Source organism: Myodes glareolus, chromosome 13 (genome assembly GCF_982192425.1).
Source record: "Myodes glareolus chromosome 13, mMyoGla1.1, whole genome shotgun sequence".
NCBI lineage: Eukaryota > Metazoa > Chordata > Mammalia > Rodentia > Cricetidae > Myodes > Myodes glareolus.
Window position 1 is genome coordinate 20,010,225 of NC_142038.1, and position 13,351 is coordinate 20,023,575.

A 13,351-nucleotide genomic window follows, 5' to 3' on the forward strand; every position below is an offset into this window, starting at 1 on the left:
AAGGATAACTGCAGATCTTCACGCTCCCTACTTACCTCCAAATCCAATCCCCAGTCCCTTCTCCAGCTCCTTAGCAAACCACTGGCTGTGGCCTTCTCTTCCTCTGTCCCATGTTTCCCTCCACACTCACCCTGTTACCCTGGCCCCCATCCCCAGCAGGTATATCCTGGTAGGAGGCAGTCAAGTGCCAGAGAAGCAGGTAGGCCAGAAGAGCAGAAAGAAGAGCCCCACATCTTCACTCTCCCTCCTCACCTCCATATCCAATCCTAGTCTCCTCCCAAGTTCTGTAAACAACCAGCTTCTGTGGCCTCTCCTCACACTTTACAGTGGACCCATACAGATCCAGGGACCTATACAGATCCAGGTGACACACCCTACTTTCTGTTGAACCCTGGAGTCCAACTACCAGTAGTAGCTGCCCTGTGACAGTAGTAGATTCTGTCACAACAGGATCTTTCAGTATTCAAAAAAACCAGAAAGACCCCAAATAGCTGGTATAAGCTACTTTTAAAAGAAAAAGCCACAGAAATAAGGGGGGGGGGTGTCTGAGAGTTGTCCTTTAAGTATTATGATTGTCTTATTTAAAAGGGCTATTACAAATAATTGGCTGGAGAGCGGTTGCCAGATCAGATGAGGTAAGAGGAAACATTTGAGCATCATTTTGGGATAAATGCATGCACAACCATGATTAAAGAAATGTACCACCTGATATCTATGTCAACTTATGTGGCTACAGTAAATGTGTATATCACAGGACTACTAGGATTAACGTTGGTGTCAATGTTGCTTCTAGGATTAAAGGTGTGTTTCATTATGGCTACTGGGATTAAAGGTTTGTGTACAAGTGCCTACTGGATATAAACAAGTACGTTACCAAATTAAACTGGTTAGTAAGGCTGACCAAGGGGAGTATTTAACTCTCAAATTTTTAGGGAGTCTTTATTTTTTAAAATTTAACTGAAATGCTGCTTCAGAAAGGGATAATTCCCTCAATAGATACCACTTAATAAAATTAAATCATGATAAGGTAAGCAATATGCAGAGACCTATAACCCCTTGGGAAATACATAAATAAATAACTAAATAGATAAATAAATAAAAGTCCCAAAAAAGAAGAAAGAAAAATGAACACAAGGACAGCACAGAATTTTACCAGATGTTCAAGGAATAGTTAGCAGAAATACTCCTCATATTTGATTGTATGTTCATAAAACGTAGCTCAGTTTGTTTTATGATGTCACAGTTATTTTAATACCCAAACCACATAAAGACCCCCCGTAAGAGGATTATAGATATTTTTCCCTATGAACATCGATGCAGAAATTCTCAATAATATTTTCAAACTGAATCTAAGAATACATCACAAGACCATCCACTATTATCAATGGTCTTCATCCTAGAGGCTCTAGGATGACTCAATACAAGAAAATCAGTAAATACAATTCAACATCTTCAAAAACATCTGAAAGAAAAAACACACATGATCATCTCTCTTGATGCAGAAAAGGCCTTTAAGAAAATTCAACAAACTTTCATAATAAAAGTCCTGGAGAGATTAGAGATAAAAGGGATATGCCTCAACAAAATAAAGGCAGTATATGGAAAGCCCATAGCTAAAATCAAATAAAATGGCAATCGCATTTAATAAAAGCAATTCCACTAAAGTCAGAAAATGGCAAGGTTGTCCTCTACATAGGTTTTCAATATAGAATTGAAGTTGTTGAGCCCTAAAGCCCCAGCAAGGAGTAGGTCACCCCAAGAGACACTCTCAACATGGTTGATGCAATAGCAAGAAGAATATGTATCCTGCTGCCAGGGCAGAGGTCCAAAGGGACCAAGTCCCTCAGCTGTGTTCCAAAGAAACACACAGAAGACTCCATTATTTTTAAACTGGCTGCCTTTTAGCTCAGGCTTCTTATTATCTCTTAAAACTTACATTAACCCATAATCATTGTCTATGTTAGTTATGTGGCTTGGAACCTTTTATTGTTGGACTCTAGTGTCCAACCCGAGAAGGAATCGCCCCCAGAGACCACCTCATATACCACAGCCAATGCTGTCTGGCGATGGATGAAGATAGAGACCCACATTGGAACACTTAACTCCCTAGGTCCAAATGAGAAGCAGAAGGAAGGAGAACGTGAACAAGGAAGTCAGGATCAGAGGGAACCTTAATCCGACAATGGATGAAGATTGAGACAGAGACCCACATTGGAGCACTGGACTGAGCTCCCAAGGTCCAAATGAGGAGGAGAAGGAGGGAGAACATGAACAAGGAAGGCAGGACCGCGAAGGGTGTGTTCACCCACTGATACAAGGGGACTGATCTAATGAGAGCTCACCAAGGCCAGCTGGACTGGGACTGAACAAGCAAGTGATCAAACTGGATTCTCTGAATGTGGCTGGCACGGAGACTGTCTGAGAAGCCATTGATGATGGCACTAGGACTTGTTTCCTCTGCATGTACTGGCTTTTTGGGACCCTAGTCTGTTTGGATGCTCACCTTCCTAGACCTGGAGGGAGGAGGGAGGAACTTGATCTTCCCACAGGGCAGGAAACCCTTACTGCTCTTAGGGCTGGAGAGGGAGGAGGAGAGGGAGTGGGGGGAGTGGGAGGGTATTGGTAGGAGGGGCAGAAGTGGAAACTTTTATAAATTAATAAAATAAAACCTAGAGATCAAAACTCAAAAGAAAAAAATTAATTTCCTTATGTCATGTCTCTTTCCAGTATAGCATATGTTGATTTAAGTAATCTCTATAGTCATTTCCCAACTTCTAGTTTTGGCTCTTACATTTGTATGATAAGCAATGATAACCTGTGAAACCTGGGCTTTGAATGGCAAGATGGAGCAGAACTCTCTATGACCTATATTGTTTCTAGGGAGAGCACAAAGTTGAGTGGTGAAACACTGATTTTTAAATTTTTTTATTCAACTTTATTCAGGAATGCAAACCTTACTCACTTATCAATTTTCTTCAGCTCTAAGACAATAGTTTTGAAAACATAAAGTTGAAAATACACCCAAGAGTAACTTCTGATACACAGCTCTGATCTGTATTTGCAGCAAATTTTATACATAGAAATAGGGTGGCTTTAAAACTCCAGATTTGTGTAAACATAAAACAAATCCCTTCCTATTCTTAGGAAATCCAGAGCAGCCCCATTCACTCTGGAAGGCTTCTTCCCACTATGGTTGTCCACAGTTGGGCGCTCGCTCTGGTCCCCATCAGCCTTGGGCTCTCAGTCCAGACTTAGGTCCAATATCAGGCCAGAAAGCACGTTCAGGTCCTTCAGGAATGGCTGGGCTGCCAGGATCTCTTCGATCTTCTGTTTTTGCTCAGAATCAGGGAAGATCTTCAGCAGGGCCTCCCTCAGCTCGCTGCTCTCTGCACAAGATCTCTGTGCTGGCGTAAGATGGTTCTGTTCTATACCCAAAGTGCTGGCCAGGGATGTGAAGTGGGGCTGCTGAGGAAGTCAAGGGCCTGAAGAGTTTTCCTGGTTCCAATATGGAGGCTGGTAGCTGGTAATGGCTACTTGGGTGTTGTGGCTCTGGGCGAACGTGCCCACATTTGGCAGGGCACTAAGGAGAGGCTCCAGGTCTCCAGAGCCCTCCTTTCTAAAGAATTCTTTAAGCCGAGGCCCGTTTCTTCCCAGAGGGTTGTTGGGAACCAAAAATATGTTCCCCACGAACGTGCACTGAAGCAATCTTTTGGCGATAATTTCTCTCCAAGACACTGACTCAGTCACAAACTCTCTGAAGTTATCATTGCTTACAATGACACCACCAGTCTTGTGCGCTAAGTGTAGTAGGAAGCTGTCAACATGAGATGCAGCAATTTGTTCTCCAAGGACCATTCTGGAAGGACTTAGAGATAATATTCCAACCTCCTTCAGCTGGGTCAAGAAGTGCTGCTCTGTAACATTAGTATGGCGCCTTGTTCTCCACTGAGGCACAAACACAGTGATGTTTCTGTGGCCAAGCTTCCAAAAATATTCAACGGCAATTGCTATTCCACAGTGTTGGAGGAGGGTTAACTGTCTGTGTGTTACTTTCATTGGTTAATAAAGAAACTGCCTTGGCTTTTGATAGCACAGCAGCTTAGATAGGTGGAGTAGACAGAACAGAATGCTGGGAGGAAGAAGGCAATGAGGCAGACGCCATGACTCTCCTCTCCGAGACAGCCGAAGGTTAGAATCTTCCTGGTAAGCCACCACCTCGTGGTGCTACACAGATTATTAGAAATGGGTTAGATAAATATGTAAGAGTTAGCCAATAAGAGGCTACGGATAATGGGCCGAGCAGTGTTTAAAAGAATACAGTTTCTGTGTAAATATTTAGGGGGGAAAAGCTAGCAGGATGGGCGACAGGAAACAACCCGCCATTCCTTTTACCCCACGGCAACTGAAGAACTTGTGCAGACCATGGGTAAATGCAACATTACATCCATCTATAGCAATATGCTTCAAATCACTTCTGCCGGGTTTATTTTTTAATTCCAGCTTATAGGATATTTTCAGCATATCTCTAGATCTCTGAACGCCCATAACTACAGAATCAGTATGATCAGAGGCTCCTGCCAATACTGTGTTGGTATCTGATGGTAAGAGCTGGGACAGTGGCAATAGTAGAGAATTCTAGGAATATCCTGGCTTAGGCTGAAGGGAGCTGTTGAAGCCAAAAGGTTTCTTACAGGCAGCCTTCACGTTATTGGGAAACAAGGGATCAGCTTGATGTAGAAAGTCGTTTTTTGGAAAAGCTGGGCCTCTCTGGTGGCCTGTAGCTCCCTTCAAAATGATGCTGACTTCTTCATGACTGGAAGAGGAAGGAGACTGTGAGAGACCATTGCTCTTAAGATTCACATTACCATTGTCCTTCTTGTTTCTGCCCCAAATTACATGTTTCTGTCCTGCTGGCCCTCTTCTGAAACAATTTACTATGCCGTTTGAGGTATACGGTTTAGAGTCTAATAAAGGTAACAGGGGAATATTTTCTTCCACACTTTCCTCTGTGTGACTCTGTATGTTCTTGGGAGTAGAATTTCCTGTAAGATCATTTGTGTTGCCCTCAAAACCTGCACTTCTGCTTTGAGTAGCATCAGGACAAGCAGAGCAAGGGGCACAATTTCTGTTTCCTTGGAGCCTTTGGTTCTTTTCCTCAATTTCCTCCGAGAGCAATAATGGTTGTGTACAAGGCCCATACTTTCTGATGACTTCGTGAACAATCTCTTCAGAATAGCCCATGTTACTAAAGAACTTCACAGTTACGGTGTACTTTATTTCTTCTGTACAGACTCTGATATTTTGTTAATGTTCTGCACCAACTTGACTTCCTCTATCAAGTTGATTTGCCTGCATAAGTGAAAAAGAACAGAAAGGGCATCACACTTAACTAGTTCAGATCATAATAGACCTTTGTCAGTCATTAAAATCAATTGGCCAGAACCAGTTTACAATGTTCCTATTGACATGATTGTAAGAGAGAATTGCCTGCATTGATTGAACTCAGTTGGTTATGGTAAGCACGAAAAAACATGATGTTTGCACAGGATGAGATGGGGCAGTCTGGGAGGTGATGGAGGTCTGATGAAAGATAGATAAGATCATACATTGATTATGTGTATGAAAGGACTACATAAGGAATGAAAAAGAGAAAGGAAGAACTCAGTAATGGAGTCCGGAAGTTAATGAGAAAAGATATTCTCCAATAGTGTCTTTTGTTACCGTATGTCAGTTTACAGATTAAAGTCTATCACCAAAAGCAGAAAAACAACACAGAAATCTGGAGAAGAAACTGAAAATAGAGAGAATGGAGCAATGCTGAAGATCCAGAAGGCAGGAAAATCAGCTTCTCACTGGCTCTTATCTCAGCCTCAGTCTGAAAAGGCGATCCTGCCTCCAGGAATCTCAGCATGAGACTGTGTGGGGATAACTGTTTCCTCCTGATTTATATTTCACTCTAGGGCTGGGTGAAAGGAGAGTACCACCCTAATTTGTGGAAATTAGGGTGGCTACTCAGATTAAAGATGTGTGTCATTCTGTTACTGGGATTAAAGGTGTGTGTTACCATAATCTGGTTTGGAAGGCTGACCACTGGGATCATTTTATGCTCAGAAGTGATAGGGAAGAATACTAAATAGTCATCAAAAGAAACATTCACCAAGATGACATTTCAACTCTTAACAGCTATACCTCAAAGGCAAGGGAAGCCATATTTGTAAGAGAAACATTATGGAGCTTAATCCCTCACACACTGATCATGGGTAACATCAGTACCCATTTCCCCCCAATGAACAATCAAGCAGATATAAATGGGTAGATACAGAGTTAGAAAGGCAGATAGATAGATGGATAGATAGATAGATAGATAGATAGATAGATAGATAGATAGATAGATAATATCAACAACAGACACAAGAAGAAGTTTACAAATTCATGGAACTCTAACAGCTCTCTACTGAATAAAAAAATGAGTCAAGACAGAAAATTAAAAGACTAAAGACTTCCTATAAGGGAAGGTAAATGAATAACCAAACAGTGGGACACATTATAAGTGGTTCTAAGAGTTTACAAGTTCAAAGCACTAAGTGCCTTCAACAAAAAATTTGAGAGATCTCACACTAACAATTTAACATAATAACTGAAAGCTCTTGATCAAAAAGAAGAAATTACATTGAAAAGGATTAGATGACAAGATATCATTAAATTCAAGTCAGAAATCAACAAACCAGAAACAAAGAGAACAACATAGCCAATGAAACAAAGATTTGGTTCTTGGAGATAATCAAAAAGGTAGGCAAACCCTTATTTAAATTAACTCATGAGAGAGAGAGAATAGCCACATTAACACAATCAGAAATTAAAAGAAATTAATAACAGACATGAAGGAAATCCATAGGGCAAAATCAGGAGGGCATACCTTAAAAACCTTTACTCTCTCAGTTTTGAAAATCTAATAGAAAGGTGAAGCACAACTAATAAATACTCTTGGTCAAAAATTAGGGTTCAACCTAAAGATCCAAAAAGCAAAGCAGACATCCAGCAACTGGCTCTTACCTTGACCTCAGTCTGAAATGGTGATCCTGCCTCCAGGAACCTCAGCATGAGACTGTATTGAGAGCTGGTTCCTCCTGTCTTATATTCCTCTCTTGGGCAAGAAATAAAGGCATGTACTCCATTGATTAAAGGCATGTACCACCCATATATTATGCAAATTAGTGTAGCTGCAAGGATTAAAGGTGTGTGTTCCCAGGGTGACTGGGATTAAAGGTGTGTGATACCATAATCTGGTCTGGAAGGCTGACCTGTGGGACTAGTTTACTCTCAGAAGAGATAGGGAAGGATACTACATAGTCATCAAAAGAAAATTTCACCAAGATGACATTTTAATTGTTAACATCTATGCCTCAAACTCAAGGAAAACCGTATTTTTAACAGAAACACTACCAAGCTTAAAATACGTAGTGACCCTCACTCTCTGAGAGATAGAAATATCAATATTCCTCTCTCTTCAATAAACAATTATCCAGAAATAAATGAATAGATAAATAGAAGTGTAGAAAGGAAGGAAGGAAGGAAGGAAGGAAGAAAGAAAGAAAGAAAGGAAGAAAGAAAGAAAGACAATAGAGAGAGAAAAAGCTTACAAACTCATGGAAATTGAAGAGCTCTCTACTGTATGAAAAAAAATGAGTCAAGACAGAAAGAAAATTAAGAAATTGAACACTTTCTAAAAATAAAAGTAAATGATTAATTAAACTGAGGGAGGCAATAAAAGTGGTTCTAAGAGTTTACTAATTCATTTCACTAAGTGCCTACATAAAAGAACTGTAGAGATCTCACACTAACAACTTACAGAACAGCTGACATTTCTAGTACATAAAGCCGAAATCACATTCAAAAGGAGTAGATGGTAAGAAATATCAAATTCAAGTCTAGAAAGAAAATGGAAACAATGACAATAAGGCAGTCAATGACACGAAGATTTGGTTCCTTGAGAAAATAACAACAGGAGGAATGAAAAAGAGAAAATGGAGAACTCCGTAATGGAGTCTGGAAGTTGAAGAGAACAGATTTTCTGCAATAGAAGGAAAATGCAGGGTAAGTTCATGTCAGCTTGCAGATTAAAGTCTATCACTAACAGCGAATCAATCCCACACCAGTTATGTTTTAAGAGGTTATTTATTTTGGGGGGTAAAGCTTACATACACCATAAACCATCAGGAAGGGAGCCTAGTCGCTGGAGCAGGAGCCGGGAGCAGGAGCCAGGACCAAGCACCAGAACCAAGATGCCCGAACCGAGATCTGTGGCTCTTTTTAAAAGAGAAATATACCATGCCCCAGTGGGCTGGTATTTCAGCGGCTATTGGCTGACAGAGCAGAAGGCCCTACCACAGCACCGAACCCAGTGGGCTCGTACTTCAGCGACTATTGGCTGAAGCAGCAGAAGATACTCCCACAGCATATCACCAAAAGAAGCCAAAGCAGAAAGTCAACACGAAAATCTGGGGAAGAAACTGAAAACAGAGAGAGTGGAGCAATGCAGAAGATGCAGAAAGCATTGCAGCCTGCTCGCCACTGGCTCTTACCTCGACCTCAGTCTGAAATCAGGATCCTGACTCCAGAAACCTCAGCATGAGACTGTGTGAGGAAAATTGTATGGAGTCCAACTCCAACAGTGGACCTTAAGTCGAGCCAGCAGGTAGTTGTTCATTCCCTTGTCACTTGTCCTTACTGCACCTGTGCACCTGTGTTGCCAGCTGGTAATGATTGTGTGCACAGGATCCACAGCTGGGTCAAAGTGGTGATGACTTTTCTCCTGCAGAAGTTTCATGGCCCCTTCCTGCACCATGGAAGCTAAACAGTGGAGATGAGGCTTCAGTTGAGGAGCAGCTTCATCTCTACAGGTTTAGTGAGTCATGTATGCAATTTTGTCAGCAACAGGGTCTTATTGTCTCATTTTATAAGGTGTACTAGGTGTGCATCTGACAAAGGGTAAATATGTAGAATATACAAGAACTAAAGAAATTAAACAAGAAAAACCACAAATAATTCAATTAAAATTGAGGCATGGATCTGGTACACTTTCTGGTCTCTTCAGGTGTCAGTCACATACATGGTACAGACGTACATATAGACAAGATATCCGAACATATGCAGTAAAAAAGGAGTTGGAACAAGAAGAGGTACAAATGACTGAGAAGTACATGTGTTTTAAAGGTTCAGTTTTCAACTTTCCTTAGCTAATTAAACTAGCTTGAGATCTCATCCTCACCTAACATAATTGGTAAGATAAAACTGTAGTGGAGAATGCTGACAAGGATGTGGGGGTGGGGAATGCTGGTCCATTGCTGGTGGGAGCGTGAAGTAGTGTAGTCACCTTAGAAATCAATGTGGAGATTCCTCAAAAAGCTAGAACATAGTCACCACATGTCCTACTGATATATTCCTTACTAATCCTCTCAAGGACCCGATATCCAACTGTAGAGATAATTTCTTCTCCTTGATAATGGATGCTCAAGTATCAATACCAGATGGCAATCAACTGATGAATGGATAGTGAAAATGTATACATTACACAAAGCAATATTATTCATGTGTTAAAAATGAAATTATGAAAATTGGAAGTAAAATTGGGAACAATTATTCCTCGTGAGGTACCTGAGACCTAGAAAGACAATTGTCACATACTTTCTATTATATGTGGATGTTATCTAGAATATTCTGACATATTTATTCATTTCGGAATCCCCATAGAAGTCAGAAAGTCTTTAAGATGGAAAGTTTAAGGAAGGAATATAGAACATTGTGGTGTAAAGTTTTAAAAGGGAAAAGTGAACAAGAAGCATTAAGTGGGGTAGGGGAAAGGGCAATGTAAGAGAAGAATACAAAAAAATCTAGTATAGTCGAAACAATCCTGTATAATAAAGGAACTGCCGGAGGCATCACCATTTCTGACATAAGTTTATTGTAGAGCTAAGGCAAAGAAAAAAGCTTGTTATTGACATCTACAGAGTGAGTTTTAGGAAAGCTAATGATACACAGAAAAACCCTGTCTCAGAAAGCTAATTTTAAAAATAGAAATTAAAGTAATAGTGTTTAAAATAGAGCCTCATAAAAATGGAAACAACACAAAGAATCTGAGTACTGTATGTAATTGTGTTGTCTTTGAATTGCCTGATGGGTAAAAAAGAAGCAACAACTGCTAACAGACATTTGATGATAAATGTTGCTGGAATTATCTGACATATATGTTTTGAAATTGCCTTGAGTTCAAAATCTAAGTCGAAAGATATGTTACTTTGGAGAACAACTTTTGCTTTTGGTTCCACAGGAAAAGAGAGGCTGTGAAATTCATGTGTGGTTAAAAAAATGTGTTTGTTTAAGTAAGATGCCTTAACAAATCTCTGATAACTGTGGATGACCAGAAGTCTGAGTTCTACATCCAGAACAGCTTCAAGACTACTGATTGAAATGATCAAGCCTCCAAGAATACTCCAGTCAGGATTTGGACATAATTCTAAATTTAGTTTGTGTATCCTAAGGTAACCAGTGCTCCCAGCCAGCAGGCAGTAGCTTAGAAAACTAATTCAACATTCTCAAAAAGTGAACTATGGATGTTTTTCTGTTTAGTGTGGTAGAAAATAGTTGTTATATATACTATTCAGGAAGAAAGCTCAACAAAGGAGATTAGATTCTGAGTTCTTGTTTGAAAAATAAAGGGAATCTCCTATGGGAGAATGGTCTTGAACCCTGCAAAAAATTGTCACTTGTATTGTTTTAATACAACACTTGTATTGTTTAATGCTGTCTGATTGGCCAGTAGACAGGCAGGAAGGATAGGTGTGGTGATGAGAGCAGAAGAACTCTGGGAAAAAGAAAGGCTCAGTCTTCAGTCATCACCCAGACACAAGGAAGACAGATAAGAATGCCTAACTGATAATGGTTCCAAGTCACATAACGAACAAAGACAATGATTATGGGTTAATGTAACTTATAAGAGATAATAAGAAGCCTGAGCTAAAAGGCAGCCAGTTTATAAGTTTGGAGTCTTCTGTGTGTTTCTTTGGAACACAGCTGAGGGACTTGGTGGGACAGAAACATCTGCCAACAGTTGCTAATTATTGTGAGTTAAATTTGTGTCCAGCCAGTTTGCTGAAAGTATTTGTCAGCTGTAGGAATTTCCGAGTGGAATTTTTCAGGACACTTACATATACTATCATATTATTTCTTGAAATGAAGATACTAGGACTTCTTCCTTTACTTATTTCTACAGTTAACACTTCAATTACTATATAGAATAAATATATAGAGACTGTACAACCTTGCTTTTTTTTAAAACTTTACTGGATTTGCTTTTATTAAATGCTGTCTTCATTGAATTTGATGTTAACTATGGGCTTGCAGTAGACTGACTCTATTATGTTGAGGTATATCTCTTTTATTGATAATCTCTCTAGGACTTTTATCATGAAGATGTGTTGCATTTTGTTAAAAGTCTTTTCTGTATCTAGAGAGAGAGAATCATGTGGTTTTTTTTCTTTTAGTTTGTTCATATAGTGGATTGTATTTATTGATTTTCTCATATTCAGCCATCTGTAAGTCCCTGACATAAAGAGTATTTGATAATAATGGATGGTATTTCTGATGTGTTTTTAGATTCAGTTAGAAAATATTTTGTTGAGAATTTTTGAGTTATATTCATAGGGGAAACATATCTTTAATTCTTTTTCTTGGGGGGGTCTTTATGTGGTTCGTGTATTAGGGTAACTATGACCTCATCAAACAAAATGAGATATGTCTTATGAAAATAAAAACAAACTGTTTCTATTTTGTGGAGTAATTTGATGAGTATTATTGCTAACTCTTCCATGAAACTCAGGTAGAATTCTGTGTTGCCCTGGGTTTCTTTTTTCTTCCTTATTTTCTTTCTTTCATTCTTTGCTTTTTTTTTTGAGATAGAGTTTCTCTGTAGCTTTGTAGCCTGTCCTGGAACTAGCTCTTGAATACCAGGCTGGCCCCAAATTCATAGAGATCTGCCTGCCTCTGCCTCCTGAGTGCTGGTTTCAAGGTCTGTGCCACCACCACCTGGGTATTCTTTGTTTTTTTAGTGGGTGGGTGGGAGTCTTTTTATGACTGCATCTTTTTCACAAGGGGAAATAGGACTATGCAAATTGCTTGCCTGATCATGATTTAATTTTATTATGTAGTATCTATTGAAAAATATCCCTTTGCCTAATGGCATTTGAATTATATTTTAAGAAATAAAGACTGTCTAAAAATCTGAGAGTAAAGCAGTCACACTGGCCAGCCTTACAGACCTGGTTATGGTAACACACACTTTTAAATCCAGTAGCCACAAGGACACCTTTAATCCCAGTAGTAATAATGACATACACAATGAGAGTAGCCACAGTAGTTGGCATAGAAATCCGGTGGTACATGCCTTTAATCAAAGTGGTGCACAATTTTAATCCCAGCTCTAGAGAGGAATCTAATACAGGAGGAAAAAGCACTAACACACAATATTATGCTGAGGTTCCTGAATGCAGGATCGCTTCAGAATGTCAGAGTCAGTGGCTGGCTTGATGCTCTGCCATCTGGATCTTAGGTTGAACCCCAATTTTTGACCGGGAGTGTTTATTTATTGTGGTTCACCTTTCTTTAAGATTTTCAAAACAGAGAGAGTACAGGTTTCACAAGGGATAATAGGATTATGCAAATTGATTAACGGAACATGATTAAGAAAAAATACCTGAACACATGCTGTAAAAGGGAGTTCTAAAAAGAAGAAGTACAAATGACTGAGAAATACATGTTTTTTAAATGTTAAGTTTTTAATTGTCCTTAGCCTTCACTTAACACAATTGGTAAGATAAAAGTTTTATTGAGAATGTTGACAAGGATGTGGGGGTGGTGACTGCGTGGCCATTGCTGGCGGGAATGTGAAGTAGTGCAATCACTATAAAAATCACTGTGGAGATTCCTCAAAAACCTAGAACAGTTTCACCACATGACCTATGGTTAACTTCCTCAGTAACCCAACTTAGCACTCAATATCATGTTGTAGAGATAATTGCTCCTCCTTGTTCATTGGTGCTCTATTCCCAATGCCAGATGGCCATCAATTGATGAATGGGTAGTGAAAATGTTTACATTACATAAAGGAATATTATTCATGTGTTGGAAATGAAATATAAATTTGGAGTCAAATTTGGGAACTACCATTTTAAGTGAGGTACCTGAGACCTAGAAAGACAGTCACTTGCTTTCTTTAATTTGTGGATGTTAGTTGGTACCTTCTGACATATGTATTCTGTTTGGCATCACCATTGAAGTCAGGAAGTCATTAATTTAA

The 13,351-nt window shown here is 39.4% G+C and overlaps 1 pseudogene; it reads right to left on the minus strand.

The window, feature by feature from the left end:
- Positions 1-3,240: 3,240 nt before the first annotated feature.
- On the minus strand, positions 3,241-5,295 carry LOC148119972 (NEDD4-binding protein 1 pseudogene; annotated as a pseudogene).
- Between the last annotated feature and the right edge of the window lie 8,056 nt (positions 5,296-13,351).